Below are 16773 nucleotides of genomic sequence, written 5' to 3'. Positions count from 1 at the left end.
GCCAGGTTTCTTTGACATCAGACAAAGGAGGCAAAATGCACTGTGGATGGCACAGATATGCAGACAGACTGATGTTGCAAGTTTTACTTCCATTGGAAACATGCCTAAGGAAGTCAAACAAGCACACTGAAGATCAAGAATTAAACTTTGAATACTGCACTTGGCGAGCCAAAGGACTCACTCAAGCTTATGAATTGGGGTAGTGATTTGTCTCTGTGGGCCAAGGAATCCAAACTATCACATGAAAAAGGACACAGACTGAAGGGCACTTGAGTGTCGCATATGACTTCACTGCTAGAAACTGGAGAGTCACTGGAGACTTCCAACAGTCAAGGCGAAACAAAAAGCTCAGTGTGAACTGGGGTCCCAGAGGCTGCTACCACTTCACAAAAATTACTCTGGGAAACAATGGTTGCTAGCAGAAGTGGGCAGCCCCAGGCTGGCAGGATTGTCACTCAGATAGAAACATGTTACTGAGAAATGTGCAACTCGTTCTCCAAAACCCCTGAAAGAAGAAACCCCAGATCACCATTTTCATCAAGCCATTTGTCAAACAGACAATAGCTTCAGCAAGCTGTGAGGGCAGAGCTCCTGGACCATGGAAAATGAGGACAAGCAGTGTCCCTGCCGCTTGGCAGCAGGGCTGCCATGGGGGTGTGGGGTGCCTGCTGGCCTCTGCTGGGGTGGCTGCAGCTATCATGGTGGTGTGGGTCTGCAGGGCGGCTGGGAGGTGGAGCGTGACGAACGTTCTATGTATTTGAAATGTTGCGCTGGGTCATTGTTTGATGGTGGTGTTGTTTTTCCTCTCTGGGGAGTTGAGTTGTTGAGAAACACGGCTTTCACGAGGCCCTTGGGGGAGGCATCCAGGAGGAGCTGCAGCGGTGCTGAGGCTCCAACAGCAGTGTTGACTGATGAGGGGTGAGACAGGCGCTGCTGCCATCCTCCTCAGCATGCCGTTGAGCAGCACCAGGGAAGCCCCTTCACATATGTGTTCCAAAAAGACCATTTATGCATTTTGCCTAGGACATGATATCCAGAAACTCCTTAGGGAAGGGAAACGACACCAAAAGCTCCCTTGCCTTCTCCCACAAGGGCCATAACCCCTTGAAGCATCATGCTCACTCATGTTCTCCACAGCTGTTGTGAAGCTGTGGTTTGCTCCTGTAGGGTGGAAGAGCTTCAAAGGGCAGGGTGGAGAGCACTTTCACCCAGAACAGCCCCATCCTCGTGGCGAGGGTGTGGGTTTTGATCTCCTCGGGCACAGGAGGGTGTAAAACCCAGCTTTCCCACATCTAGGGTAAAAGCTCTGACCAAGGAGCTCTTGAACGCGGCAGAGGAGAGCAGCAACTGCTGTGCTGCACTTTGCAGAGCAGCAACTCTCTGTGTTTTGGGAATGTTCACTGGCTCTACCCCTTGGGCGAGATGGGTGCAGGTGCAGGAAAGATGAGTTCATTGGATCTGACGGTGCCGTGGTATGAGTTAACTCAGTGTCATGACACAAGAGGCATTTCTGGACATGCCCACAGCAGAGTTTCAGGAGTCTGGGGAATTTTAATGTGAAAAGCTGGCGCCTGCGGAGCTTAGGCACCTCCAGGGTGTGGCAAAAAATGAACAGGAATTTAGAAGACTGCAGTTTTGGATGTAGGTGCTTAGTCCCATTGGAAATAGCTACTTTCCTTCTGCCAGGCTGGACACCGTTCCTTAAATTTGCCAGCACCAGCAGTGTAAGTGGTCCTTGCTGAGTAGGAACGGTTTTTCTCCAATTCAAGGATCATTATGCCTGGCAAAAGAATGAAAAATATCAGCAGAGATGATGCCACAATGTTCTGACTCTGTAAGATTTATGGGGCCGTGGGAAGCCAGTTTGGATGAATCATAAATAATTGCATGTAATATACTAATTTAATTGCAGAATGGGAGTGAGTTTAGCTTTATCCATTAATTCAGAAGACTCTCCCTGTGAGCATTTGGGAAGAGTAATTTAGCAAATTCAAGCATGAGTCAAGGCAACTAAAAATAGAAAAATACCCCTCCTAAATGGCTAAAAATTAAATGAAAAAAGAGTAAGAAATAAAATCTGGTGTCACAATCTAACAGCCCTTTTTACACAAAGAAAGGTTCGATAAAACGCATGCATAGCTGTTAATGTATTATTGAAGAACAATTATTTCTGGTTTTATAAAGATATCATGTCATTTTAACACTGAGAATAAATTATGCATTTAGCAATAAGTGCAACATATTTATTGATAAATGTGACAGGCACAGTGCTGATAGAGTCATCTGTCTTTGATATAAACTTCACATCTCCCAGACTCACAGTGTTATGAGAGCAGAATTTGACCTAATGCCTAAACTCCATACAGCCAAGTGGAAAAAAAACACCAACAACCAACCTGTCAAGTACTGGTGTTTCAAAGGTTTGATGTTTTGCACTGGGGGCTGATGTTAACACATTGACCTTGACTTATGCTGGTATCCCTCTGTGGCATCAAAGAAGTTCTTTTGGTTGTAAATAGTAACAGTATCAGTCCCTGACTGGAAAAGTTCCTGAGGATGAGAAGAGCCCCATCCTTTTCATGTCAAAGCTCTAAATTTATGCAGACAGACAGAGAACTGCCTGGACAATGGAGATGAGTAGGAGGGTTGCGTTTGCAACTAGAGGCTGAAAGCTGTGCTGGAAGCAGCTCAGCCTGGTTTGCTAAAAGTGGCTCTTAAAAACTGCTCCTAAGAAGCTCTTATTTGCACTGCGGTAGTAACTCTTCTTACCTTTGCCTACTCAGATCTAGGCTGAGAGGTCCCTACAGCTTGGTATTGCTTATTCAGCAATACTGATACCATGGAGTGTCCAGGATTTCACAGAACAGGTACAGATTTTAAGGGAATACTGCTATGCCAAAGTTTTAATAAGTTAAACAGGCAAGATGCTTAAGGGATATAAAAAAGCAAAGAGATGGAAAGTAAAGCCCAAATCAGCCAGTGACAGAGCCAGGACTAGAACATAAATCTCCTGCTCCCAACTCAAAGACTGATTTTTTGGATGGCACTGCCTATCATTCCATGTCTCTTTGTTCCACCAGAAGGATGCATTTAGCATGTGATTTGCCCAACAAATATGGTTATATTTCCTCCCTTTCATTTTTCCCTTTCCAGAAACAAACTTACAATTAGAACTGGCTGGGAACTTTTGACAATGTATTTTTCCACAAAGAAAAAATGTTTACTGGGTCCATAGTGTGGGATTTATTGTGAAAATGAAGCCACACTATAATATAGATTACTTACCTAGGAAGTAAGGCACCTGGGACCAAGCCCATAGCCTATATGAGGAAGACAAAAGATTTGAATTAGTTTTCTTGAATACTCAATGAAAACACATACTATTTAGTGTCTTTATCTAGTATTTCGCTTTCTGGGAAGGAAAGGAAGGAAAGGGAGGAAGGAAAGAAGGAAGGAGGGGAGGAAGGAAGGGAGGGAGGGGAAGGGAGGGGAAGGGAGGGGAAGGGAGGGGAAGGGAAGGGAAGGGAAGGGAAGGGAAGGGAAGGGAAGGGAAGGGAAGGGAAGGGAAGGGAAGGGAAGGGAAGGGAAGGGAAGGGAAGGGAAGGGAAGGGAAGGGAAGGGAAGGGAAGGGAAGGGAAGGGAAGGGAAGGGAAGGGAAGGGAAGGGAAGGGAAGGGAAGGGAAGGGAAGGGAAGGGAAGGGAAGGGAAGGGAAGGGAAGGGAAGGGAAGGGAAGGGAAGGGAAGGGAAGGGAAGGGAAGGGAGAAGAAAGTCCAAGTTTAGAAGATTATTTGCACAGCACAATGTATTTTTTTAGCATCTGTACTTTTCCAGTTTAAAATCTACAAGTGGAAACTTTCTCAAATACATGAATATTGGAAACTCTACCATGTAATTGTTCTGAATAATTCTTGGCCTGCAGATTAGTTGCAATTAGTGTGTTGTGACTGTCATGTATTCAAGAAGAGAAGTTTGAGTTGTTTTGATTATGTGAGGTGGGAGAAATAGGTCATACAGTGCACTTCCATTCTGACTGGCTGGGGTCTTTACTTAGATCCAGGTTCCTGTTTTGGAACTCATATTCTGCAAGCTGTTAATGACCACCAGCCTGTACTTCAGCTTTTCTGTTTGAAAATATCTGACAGTAAAATCGTTTGCTTGAACAGAAGAGAGTATAAGCAGTGCTATTTTTTCTAAACATTTGCCTGATTACTTTTGCAAATTCTTTTTGCAATGATTTCCCAGACTGCTTAACAGCTCCTTGGACTTCTGCATGGGAACTCAGTGTGAGAAGACATTAAGGGAATGAATGCAGATGTAGAAATAGATTTGAAGCAATGCAAAATAGATGGAAGCTAATTTATCCAGATCTTCTGCCTGCCCAGCAGATATCACTCAGAATTTAGTACTTTGGTTTTCTACCCCTCACCTCCAACTGCGTGTCATGCTGTGTAGACTTTAGGCATGCTGCACGGCTGAGACAGTGTAAAGAAAACCTGAGGCTATTCAAGTCTCTCTTTGGACCAGACAGATGCCTCTGGGAGTGTTCATGTCACTACAGGAGGGCAGACATGATCAGACTCCATTCATGTTTATTCCAGACCTGGTGTAGGGAACCTGCTTCAGAAGCACCACAATGCTTGAGCAGAAGCCATCTGGCACCCTGAAAGAGGAGAGCTGGGCTTGCAAAACTCAGGCACTAAGTACCTTTGTTGAACAGGCTGCCTGCCTGAGTGTTATTTATACCACATTCCTCTTTGGATGGTGCAGTCCCCCATTCTCTGTTGCTTGTCTTTCCTCAAAAAAAAAAAAAAAAAAAAAAAAAAAAAAAAAAAAAAAAAAAGGGGGAAAGAGATAGTCCCAAAAGACTGAAAATTAAATATACATGATAAATCTGTATGGAAGCTATGTGAATGCACATAGTGCAGCCTTAGTTCTCAACTAACATATTTTCTTCTCGGAGATTCTTATTAGCTCAGGTTCAGCATGGCTTTTACCTGTGTTCACACAATTTCTTACCAGCCTACAACTGAACAACACAAATTCTTGTACACTTAAAGTTGAGTCAGAGAAAACTAATTTCTGCCTGTAGATTTATGATGTTAAAATAGTCACAGTGTGTAATCAGGTTCTTTTGTCCAACTCCTTTTTTTTTTTTTTTTAAAGATCCAGATTTGAAATTAGTAGAAATAATCTTTAATGATGTCTCTGAATCTTCATCTGTCAGAAGCTGGAGAAGGCTTTAGTCAAGGAAATATTCCCACTAGTGCTGCTGATGAGATTGCTTCTATAAATAAAGACTATTGCAAGGAATTGCAAAAGTAGCATTCTACACCTGAATCCTTTTTCTTTCACTATCTAGTGCAAGAAGTACAAGTCCTAAGAGAGCACTAGTATAATTTTTCCCAGAAGTTGTGTCTGTGTTTGTCGAGGCTAATCTCTTTGCTGTAATGAGGTTGACTGTGCATTGACTAGCAAATGTAAAATCCTTGAGTACTCCAACACACAGGAAAACACAGTTACTAATCGTCCTGAAACAAGTTTGGACTGGCTGAGACAACACACATAAACCATAATTTTAAAAGCAAATGCCTTTTGAATTTACCAGGTCCCTTAATTTCTACTTACAAGGGACTTTTATTTCCTGGAGTGATCTTCCTCCTGTTCAAGGAAACAAAAGAGACACAAGTAAACCTAGTCACAAAAGCTTTTCGTCAGGACTAGTACTTGCCTATAAAAAGCATTTTGCAGAGTTTACATAATCTCTAATTTATTAAGGGATCAGATTTTTACATTTAGGACATTTATGCTAGCTAAAAGGAAAATGTTAGTTTTAGGATTTCAGATGCACTTTTTCCATGGACATGTCGGCTGGTGGGCAGAAGTATTCCTATGGAATTTTGGGACAGCAACAAAACTGTGTTTAGGTAATTTTTAGTTCTGGTTCACTTAACACATGTTAGTCTGGTTAGCTGTGTTTATCAAACTTAGATTTAGATGATTTAGCAAACTATTGAGAGTGAGTAAACGTTATTTTTAATTCTATCATAAAATAATCAAAGTTATATTATTGTGATCAAAGACTTAGTCAATGTATAATATATAGAAAAGCAGTTTAATTTCTGTTTATTTATACTGCTGGTGCCTACTACTTTCCCTAATAACATTTGGTATAAAACCCAGGTTATTAAACAAAACATATTGTGTCACAAAGACATCTATGTGGTAGCCACATGTAATGACTGTACACGCAGAGCTGTGGTTGTTTCATAAATTTGATTCATTTACCAATGTACTTGATTTGCTGAGCATTTATAAATGAAAAATTATCTATTCTAAAATTATACCCTATGTTTTGCCTCACAGATATCCAAATTTGTAGGGAGGTCAACTAGTCTTTATATTCATATGACTGTTTTCTTGGAATGACCTTAAAATGTACACAAAATAACAATTCATACATGAATTTGAAGCTTTGAAGCTGCATACTATACTTTTATAACATGTCAATGCTATAAAAGATGGTGAGAACCTCTGTAATCCACACCGATTCCAAGTAACACAATGCATTAGAGCTCAGGGATTATCATATTCTCTTCTAAACCTCTAAGAATGAAGAATTATGTGCCTGGGGAAGATTACTAGAAGGCTGAATATCCTACTAAGTGGATTCTTCAGGAGCAGAAAAGATCCCTGGGCTAACTTAAACAATGAAGGAACTCTAGGTAATGGCAGATTCTTTGGGTTTTCCTTGCACTGTAGCACTACCAGAATTCCTACTAATAAACTTCATGGTATCTCCTTGTTTTGCTGGTCTGCATCTCCCATTGCTTTCATTCTCTAGTCATAAGAACAGCAAGCAGGCAGAACTACTAGCAAGACAAGTATGATAAAGAGAAAGACTTATTTTGCAGAAGCTATCATTTGGGGAAGACAATATGGTCCACCTTCTGAGCAGAGAAGTGAATACACAAGGTAAATGGTCGCTGTCTCACAAGCCCTCTGCATTGATTGGAAGAGTGTTAAATTTACAGCAAAAAGCAAAAAGAAAAGACATGCATTTGGTGGAATGTCAGACTGTTGAGAACAGCCTTAATCAAAGCACCAAGGACCATGAAGAAATGTCTTTAATTATCTGCCTATGCTAGGATCCAGTGTAATAAACAAGAGAAATTAAAACTGCTCATTTTATGGGCTTAATTTGACTTAGTTGGTATTAATTAATTTTGAAGAGATATTCATGGCTTGATCATTAATATCATAGTTATAGGACTTAACACACAAAGGGGCCAGCTGAGTAAATGGCGAAAGTGAGTGGCACTCCATCAAAATGAAGTTATTTTTTTCTGGCTCAGCAATAACTTGGAAATAAATGATATTGTGTCTTTATGGATTAATGTTTTAATGAAGAAGATCAAATGTCTGCTGCTGACAACCAAACCAAACTACTAAGCAGGATGATCATCTCCTTAAGCATGTATCCACACTATGCAAGGGCAAAAAACAACCCTGATGTATTGTCAGCACTCAAGTGTCCTTGAAAATTCATAAGGTTTTAGAAGAAAATTCCACATCTCAAAAATTATCAAGTCCAATATCATAAACTTTCTGTTAGGCTTTTGCTCAACAGATGCAATGTACTGGTAGCATGATTAATAAATATGTACTTGTATGTATCGTTTTAGGCATATATTAAGTAAGTCTTCCTTTCCCGTTGTGACTCAATACCAACAATAGAAAAATCTAATTAAATTGAGTGAGCTTCAATTGTGCTTCATATATTTATATTCTTAATTTCTGGTTAATATGTTGTTATTCATCCTATATAGCTCACTCTGGCAGTTTGCCTTACTCACATGAGTAGTTCCATACGGGTCCTTGGTACCAAGGATCTTTGGGAGTCACTAAAAGCTGGACAAGGGACACTGGTTACTGAATTCCTGGCTCTGTTTTCATCATTGGACTGAGTAGTATGTTTATATGATGCAAAAGTCAGCCACAGGATGTCTAATTCATACTTACAACACTGCATGTTCCTATTATTTTGTGTAATAATATATCATTTACTTTATAAAGACTTTTCTCATTCTATTTTATCAGTGGTTCAGAGACGAATTTAGAAACAAGTTGAACATCAAGATTTGTAACTTTTCTAAGCCTCTGCTTAAAAACTTTTCCCCGTCCATGTTAATTATAAATTACATTCATCACACTGAAGATTGTTTATTTGCTTCTTCTGTTTATCTGCTTTGCCTATCTGTAATACCACAGTGGGAATGGCATGTACAATGGCAAGAAAATGACCTGTGGGTTACAGTCAAACAAATGGATGGTTTGCACACAGATAAAAAGACAGATAAAAAAGACAAAACCAAAATGTTTTACTACAAATCAGATTCTTTTCCTTTCTATCTTTTAATTTTTCATTGTTCAGCGTGAGTTAAAGATCCAAACTGCTACCAGCAATACTTTTTCTTCCAGTCCTCTATCAAAAAGTTATGTGATACTTAATACCTTTCCTTGATGTTTCTTCTCCAAGATCTGTAAAAGAATTTTTATTTTTCCCTGTAAACAGAAATTGGATATCAGTGTTCTAAAACCTTACATCAGCTTAGTTTGATTGGATTCTTAAAAATGTAAATTTCTTATTCTTCTTGTTGTACTTGTGATTAATACATGCTATTTCTGTTGATTAAAAAAAAAAATAAAAAAAAAAAAAAAAGAAGAAAACTGCAAGTGTTACAAAGGAAATGCACTTAATATGAAGGAACAAATAAAACAGTCTGCAAAAGGCAAGGATGATCAGGTCCAATAAGTGGCCCAGTTTTAAGACTTCAGTCCTGGCACAGCACTGTGATGTCACACCCCCCAGTGTAATGACAACTAATTTAAGCTTCAGTGGAACTGGCAGGTATTTGGCCTTCAGATTTTGTTCAACCAAGTCACCAGAGTAGGAGACCAACAGTGAACTGTAAATAGCACTTAAGTTCCCAGAGTGTAATTCAGGTCCAGGAGAGAGATTGAAACAAGCTTGCCTTAATCCATCTGTGTCAATATGCAGTGAAGCTGTGCAAGTCCTTATCATGGGGTGTTTTCAGATCTTGAATGTTTACATGATTTCAAAAGGCAGCTAGACAAATTCATGGAAGGAAATTCCACTGAGAACAATTGTATGTAAGACAACTCATTCAAAAAGTCAATGAGGCACAAATGGTTGAATGCGGGATAAATATTCTTGACTAACATCACATATACACTTCCCTAGGCATTCTCTTTTTGACTTTTTTGAGAATAGGACTCTGAGCTGGATGGACCTGTGGTGTGACCCAGTCAGACCACTCTCGTATTCTTCTGCATCAATATATCTGAGGTGGCACGTGCACATATCTTTTCTGATGGAAGTTCCCCAGCACATGTAGTTCACTGAATGTATACATGTCTAAAAGTGTGGCTGCTCACTTGAGACGATTAAGTGACTATTTTCCACTTAGCTCTACCTGAGAATTATTAACAAAGTATTCTTAATTTTCTGTTTGCAGAGAGCATGTAACACTTCTAGATGGGTTTGAGTTCATTACCTGTAGGCACCGTCCCTGAAGAAACTGGTTGATGTCTACTTCTTGTATAAAAGCCTAGTACAACCAGGAATTGTGATACTTGAAATTTGGTTAAACCCCACCAATCTGGACAACATAGTTTCCACCCCCCTTATAAAGCATGATAGTTTAGAGTAGGAGGTCCCTCCTGTGTATTCGGAGGCGGGAGCATTTTTTTCCTTTGGGTTGAAAGCTGGGATCCCAGGAGCAGCACCTCAGGCAGACAGGGAGACCTGGCAGGAGCGTGGCTCTCTTGCAAGGCAGTTATAGTACATAGGCAAAATTCAGGGGTGTGAATTTGCCCCCAGCCCACTGGGAACAAATGCTTCATTGACAAGCAAGAAAGTAAATGTCTAGATAGAAAACTCTTGTATCTCTATGGCCTTAGGAATGGATAGAGGGTCTCTTAATGTCTTCTGTATATTCCTCTACATTTAGCTCAAGGAAGAGCACAAATGGAAATCAAATCCTTCTTTGCTGAATACTTTTTATATGAAGATAATAATTTCCTCTTTAGAGCATGTTTTGAAAGACTTCTCACGTTGCTGCTTCAAAGAAGTTAAGGATGGTTTTTGTTTCCCTGAGGTTGGTACCATTTAAGTGGAAGCAACTGGAGGGAAGGGGAGAGGAAGCAGAGGGAGGACAGCTAATAAAGACATGGCTATCTACATTTCCCTAGGGAAAACAAAAAAGAGTGAACAATGTTTGCTTAAAACTAGAGTAATTTCTAGATACTACATCTTGATTTCCATGCAAACAGTTTGTTGCCAAATTAGAAGGTCCTATCAAATGTCCTTAATGTGATCACAGTTTAGTTCTTGATAGAGATATTTTAAGATATTCATGTCTGTAATAATTACAAAACTTATTTTTATGGATAATCACAGCTGCTTTGAAGTCTAAATATTAACTTTTGTATATTTTATTTCTGCTATGAACAACTATTTCAACCACAGCTTTCATGAAGCTTTGCTACACTCATTAACTGTGGAGGTGCTAGGGCAAAATGCTACAAACCCAGACAGGTCTAAGCCTTCTCTTGCCTGAATTTCAAACAGCTAGAAAAACCTTTTAAACAAAAGGCCTGTCTCAACATCATTGCATTCCTGTTAGTTTGCACTAAGAAGAGATTCAATATTGTTTCAGATAGATGTTAGTTTACGCGATTTTGTTCCTCTTTTTAAGTCCTGACATTCATATATGTGTACAATCATCTGCATAGGTATGGTTGAGGATAAACACATAGAATTTAGCCTATTATAAACTGTACCTATTTTTCTTATACAGCAAGAAGTATTTCTTTACCTACTCTTTTATTTTCTAGGCCATGCATGCATCTGTCTTTTGTATTTCTTTCATAAATATTTATATAGGTGCATGTATGTATATATACAGATTAAATCCTAGTTACCATCTTATTTATTTGCCTATCTATTATTGTCAACGCATATGCAGAGAAAGAAAGAAATTAATGTTGTCATGCTGTGATATAATTTCAAATTTATACTAGAGCTAGTTGAAGATGGCTGTGCTATTCACAAGTGGGTGATCAGTCATGGATGGTGAATCCATATCATCCTAGAGCAGCTTCAAGAAACTAAAAAAATCCTATTTGGGGAATAGTTAGACAGTTTTAAAACAATTACAAAGGTAATTATTGCATTCTTCCTGTAACCAAACCAGAAACAATTTTCATGATTACCTGTGCAACTCAAGGTTCAGCTAACCTCCTGGTTCCTCCTAATTGGTCTACGATGGATCGCAGTAAAATTCTGATGGAAGAATTTTATCTAGTATAGAACTGAGGACTGATGCAAAGTTTGTTCAAGTCAAGCAGGTTGTTCCAAAAAAAACCCCAAACCAAAACAGATATTTTCTGGAACTATATGGACCCATTGTTGCAAACAGTAAATGAAAAATATTTTTCAACAAAATGATCTTACAGCTTTTACATTAGTTGCAGATTGTTACTAGAAACACATCCTCCAGTAAAGAACAGATTTTGTGTCAAAGATCTCGATCATCGGGAAACATCAGCAACTAGATTTTTCGTTGAACTTTCTCATGTGTGTTCTGTTTTCTTAATACACATTTCATGCCTTTTTTTCTTCAGGATAGTGTTCTATGATATCTATTCTATAAAACAACTGAGTACATAAAGTCATAAAAACATGTAAAATACACTTTCATAAATATAACAATTTTAAAGAGGGAAGAGATCAATTAATCTTGCAAGAAGACTTTGGAGATACAAAAATAAACATGTTATCAACCTTCCCAAACCATCCTTTGACATATAGAGAAAAAACAAATCAATTACCAAATGTTTTCATACAAAAATGCTTTTCATTTTAAGGAGTTTTTAATCAATTCGTAACTGTACCAGCAGCTAACCTGCCATTTGGCAGTTGTATATGAGTTAATAACTCAGGTACTCATATGAACTGACAGCAAGAAACAACAATTTTGCCATTTAAGGATGTTTCATGGAATAAATTTCTTTGTATGATTATAAATTGGGACACATGGAAACCAGGTCTGCAGATAGTCTGCAATTATCAGGAGAAGCATTGGAAACAGAGGTTAGAAACCCTTACAAGCAGTTCTTCCAGACATTGCGATGCTATCCTGAAGGTAAAATAGGGGAAGTGTTGCTGGAGATTAATTGAATTGAAAAAATAGTGGCTTTTTGACATATCTCTAACAGAATATTGAGCTTAATTTATGGTTTCAATATAAATAATTTAGATTATCTCAAGAGTGAGGATAAAATTTCAAGAATTTTCCTTTTTTCATAAAACTCTTAGCTGCAGGTCTGCACTTGGACCCCATTTAATTTTTTATTTGGTTTAATATTACATTAGAGCATACAGGCTAGCCAAAACATAGCCTCACTCACATCTGGCAAATAACTGAGCCAAATAATGAACCTGTAAGTGCTCTTTGTTGGAGTTTCCCTTTCAAGTATGGGAAAGGTGATGGACTTGTTTGATTAAAAGAAAATCCCACATATTTACAAACAAAGGAATTACAAGAAAAATAGATTTTAATGAAGAAACTTCCTTTAGATTATGACTTGTCCTCATAATTAATTGCAGAATGAAAAATTGCTCTTCCTGTGAAAGCGTTAGAAGGGGGACAACATTCAGGGTTGCCCCTGAGGTGTCCTAACATTGGTCTTATTCAGATCTGTTTTCCATTTCTGGTCTTCTGTTCATCAGCACTTTCTTAATACTTCGGTTTGGTGAGAGAGAAACAACAAATGGGTTGAAAATCATCCAGTGCAACCTTTCCTTCTATAGAAGAGGTTAGCAAGCTGAAGCCTATAAAGTCTTTGTAAACAGGCTGCATACATACAAATCATGGCCATTTTGTTAAATGTAATGAGGATTTTCATTGAAAACAATTTTATTCTTGTTTTCCCTTTGTCCTCCAGAAACAAACTTTTGAGAACTTTTTTCTATAGTTTTTAGATATTTATATTTTACTTCTCACCCACTTTTGAGATAGCTGCCACTTCTACTTTATTATTCATTTTGTTGGCATGTCTTGCTACTTACCAAGTCCATATCTCTTTGAACTCACCAGGACTTCATTAGTTTAACTGATGCAAATTTAGCATATAATCTTTTAAGGTACCATTTCTTTATTTCTGTGACATTACTATCTGTCTTACTGACATAAAACTCTGGGCCAGTAACTGTATACATACCAGAATGATAGATGACTATAAGCAAGTCTTTCTTCAAAATATATTCTCCCTTCATAAAATAGATTCTACAATAAAACTGGGTGTAGGGACACAGGAGAAAAGAGGGAACTGGGAAAAAGAAAGTTTGGTAACTTCACTCATAATGCAATGGCTGTCTCAGGATTGGTTTTGCACATTGTTTTTTCTAGTCAACATTTCAATATCACTAAATTATTTTCAGAAAATGTTCAGTATTTTGGAAGATAATTCTGCCTACAGATATAATATTAATTCTTTCATACTTTTTGAATATCTCCCTTATTCCTTTCTGGCAACCTGGTTTCAAGTTTCCTGAACTTCCACAGATTCTGTATATTTTTGGATCCTACCTCTTTATTTCTGTATTTTTGGATTGAAAATTATATAGTTCATGGTAAATCCAAAAAGTTGGGAGGAGCACAAAAATTTCAAAAATGGAACAGTGTATTCACCACGTTGGTGCTAATTCTGACTATATTCTGCTCATAATTCATTAGGGAACATTCTCTTAATAGTATTCTAGAAAAAATGTTGCCAGTAAATTTCTGTACTCCTTAGACTTTGGGCCAATAGAAGTAACAAATCACATACTGTGAAAGTTCAGATCACCTTCAAACCTCATCATGGAAAGTTTTGCTAACTACTGAAAAACTGTTAACTACACTTAAAGACGTGGTCCTCAGGGCTAGTACAAGACATTTTACTAAGCAGTGAGAAGAACACAAAAGTTATTTTTTTTTCCTGGATGTCGTTGGGGTAAATCTTTACATACAGGCCTGCCTCTGTCCACGTACTGGGAGTGGCATAGCTTACAGAACCAGTTTAGATTTGTGGTGAATATCTTCTCCTTCAAATCCTGCCAAGAGACGTATGTGCAGATAACAGAGACAAGTAGGAGAGCTCTAAGCAGATGTGGAGGCAAAAAGGAAGCAAAATGTCTTTATGGGAATGGCCTTTGCCTGGAGCAGGTCTCAGGGGACATGACTGTGCTGTGGGTGAAACCCTTCAGATCTTTTCACAGGGCAACTGAAACCTGCTAAAGTTTTTTCTGAAACGAAGTTTGCCCTGCCCTGATCACAACAGTTATCCTGTGAAAAAGTCTGTGCAGTCTGGGAAGGCTGCATTCCACTATTGTGGATTTCATAAGCCCTATAAAATCTGACATGCGGATTTAGGTACCCTAAATGTTTGCATAAACATCTTTTAGCAACTAAATAATTGTGCCCTGAAGCACCCCAAAAGAAGCCAAAGGAAACAGAAATCACCATCTACAAAAGATTAAAACAAATTTCTAGTTTCTCAGCCAAGCCATTTTACAATTACTATAAGCCAAAAAAAATGTTAGGAAAATTTTCAAGAGGTGAAACCGCTTCCTTTTTTGAGCCCTCATGTCTCCCAAACATCTTGTTGAATTTACCTCAAACTTTCCATTAAACTTCTACTTTGGCAGAATAACACATTTATGAAATTGCAAGCATATTGGTTCGGTCTGGTAAAAGTCAAAGAGGTAAAAATCTTGACCTGGAATGGAAACCTAACTTCCAACTTATCTTTGGAGAGAATATAAAATCAGAAATCTACCAAAGTGAACAAAGAGTATTGGGTTGCGTATGCAATGCTTATTTTTGAGTAGTAGTATCTAGTGCCATTTAGGCTGCCGCCAGATCATAAATCCAAATCTTCACTTAGATCACACCTCAGAATTTTGTGCTACCAGTTGAAGCAAGCATTTCATAAAAAAAATATACCATCATTCAGTTTCTTTAGGGCTAACAGCAGCAGGAGCTGATGACCCCCATGATTTGCATAATCTCATAGTAATCTGATTCTTTTTAAAGGCTATTGATAAATTTTATTCCCAAATTCAAGTAGCACCCTCTACTGGCCAGTCTATATTGATCTACTGCCAACAACAACAAAAAGACATCTTGCCTTAAGTAAAATGTCTGCATAATGATCTATACTGGAAAATTGGAGAGTGAGAGATTAGTGTAGAAATATTGAGGTAAGCGTAAGAAACAAAAGTGTATAGAAGCACTGGGAAAAACTGTGTACTGTGCTGTGGGGTTCAACTCTATGAATTTAAATGGAGTTTGGCTATTCAACACCAAGACAGAGTTTGGCCACAACTTTGTGGTTAGCATCATATTTAGATTTCAACAGAAGCTGAGAGCCTGAGCAGGAAACCATGTGTTCCTTTCATTGGCACAGATATTTTCTCTCCAGACCGATGAAGGTATACAACTTTTTTAGAAATCTTTGGAAAATCAGGTCATGGTTCCCTCCAAGGTAATGTAAGAGATGCGTGCGTTGATTCTGCAGCACAAGAAGAGATTGCATACTGAAGTGCTGTGGTTTTGGAGGCTTATGCACCGGGGATGTTCAGGACACACACATACGTCAAGCAGGCATACTAGACAGATTGCCCTTCCTTTCACTCCGCTTCAGAGACCTTAGTGGGTTCTCTCAAGGTTGAGAGAAATTTGGCTGTTACTGCTTTAACCTCCATAAATGCCTGATGTCATTTACTCACACATGCTGGCAAAAACTTCTGTCTGATCTCTCCCAGTTGTTCTCTCTCTCTCTCTCTCTCTTTTCAAGGATGTTTCATCTAAGCGCCTATTTTGTTCTTAGTTTTCCATCTGCTTTTCTATCCCTTCCCAGGAGTGCTGTGACATGACCAGCCAGCAGCATTACACAAAAGACTAAAGACAGTTTGTTAGAGAAGGAGCGGTGTTTGGCACAGTAGCACAGGAACAGGCTGGTGATGTGGCACTTGGCTGAGAAGCCACTTTTCTGAGAGCCAGCTCCGAACAGCACTGAAATCAGCAAGGGTCTTCCCGTCAGCCTTGGTCATCTTGGATCAGGCCCATGGTGCACATCTGGACGCAGTTTGCTCAAATGTGCCTGCACTATCCCACCTTTCATCCACTATCACTTTTTGAAGGGGTTAAGGAAAGTCTCAGATTTACATCTGATGCTTCTCTGTTTCATGACTCTTTTCCAGTAATGAGATTAATATGTGACTTTCTCATCTGTGTAATCTATTGTTACTGTAGATTTAGATTTATATTTTTTTCTCTGCTGTCACTATATTAACCTCAAAGAATGTGCGATCACTTGTCTCAAATGTGCTAGCTGGTTTTGTTGGTTTTGTTTTATTCTTTTATAAGTAGGAATCTACAGTTTGTCTGGACTTAATACACTAGCTCATAATATGGTTTACTACTCTATTGTATTTGTAGCAGAATTACCATTAGCTGAGAATAAAGCATATCTGTGGGAAGTGAACTCCTTGGCATAACAGATTAAGGGAATTTTAGTAGAAAAATCAAACTTAAAACATTTCTAAAAATCATAGCAGGAGTTAGTCTGTATTTGGTAACCTCCAATGCTTTATTTCTTGCTTGTATCATATGGAAAACTATGAAATTATTTTAAAAAGTTCA

At 38.5% G+C, this 16773-nt stretch overlaps 1 long non-coding RNA gene across 1 annotated transcript; it reads right to left on the bottom strand.

The window, feature by feature from the left end:
* Positions 1 to 1700: 1700 nt before the first annotated feature.
* Positions 1701 to 4782, bottom strand: LOC116962893. The gene is made up of 3 exons (XR_004407870.1): positions 4706 to 4782; positions 3286 to 3320; positions 1701 to 1780 (listed from the first exon to the last, which is right to left on the bottom strand). It is a non-coding gene; the product is annotated as an uncharacterized LOC116962893 (long non-coding RNA).
* Positions 4783 to 16773: the final 11991 nt, after the last annotated feature.

The sequence above is a fragment of the Tyto alba genome, unplaced genomic scaffold (genome assembly GCF_018691265.1).
Source record: "Tyto alba isolate M040663 unplaced genomic scaffold, T.alba_DEE_v4.0 Super-Scaffold_22, whole genome shotgun sequence".
Taxonomy (NCBI): domain Eukaryota; kingdom Metazoa; phylum Chordata; class Aves; order Strigiformes; family Tytonidae; genus Tyto; species Tyto alba.
This window is presented reverse-complemented; position numbering and strand designations above follow the sequence as displayed.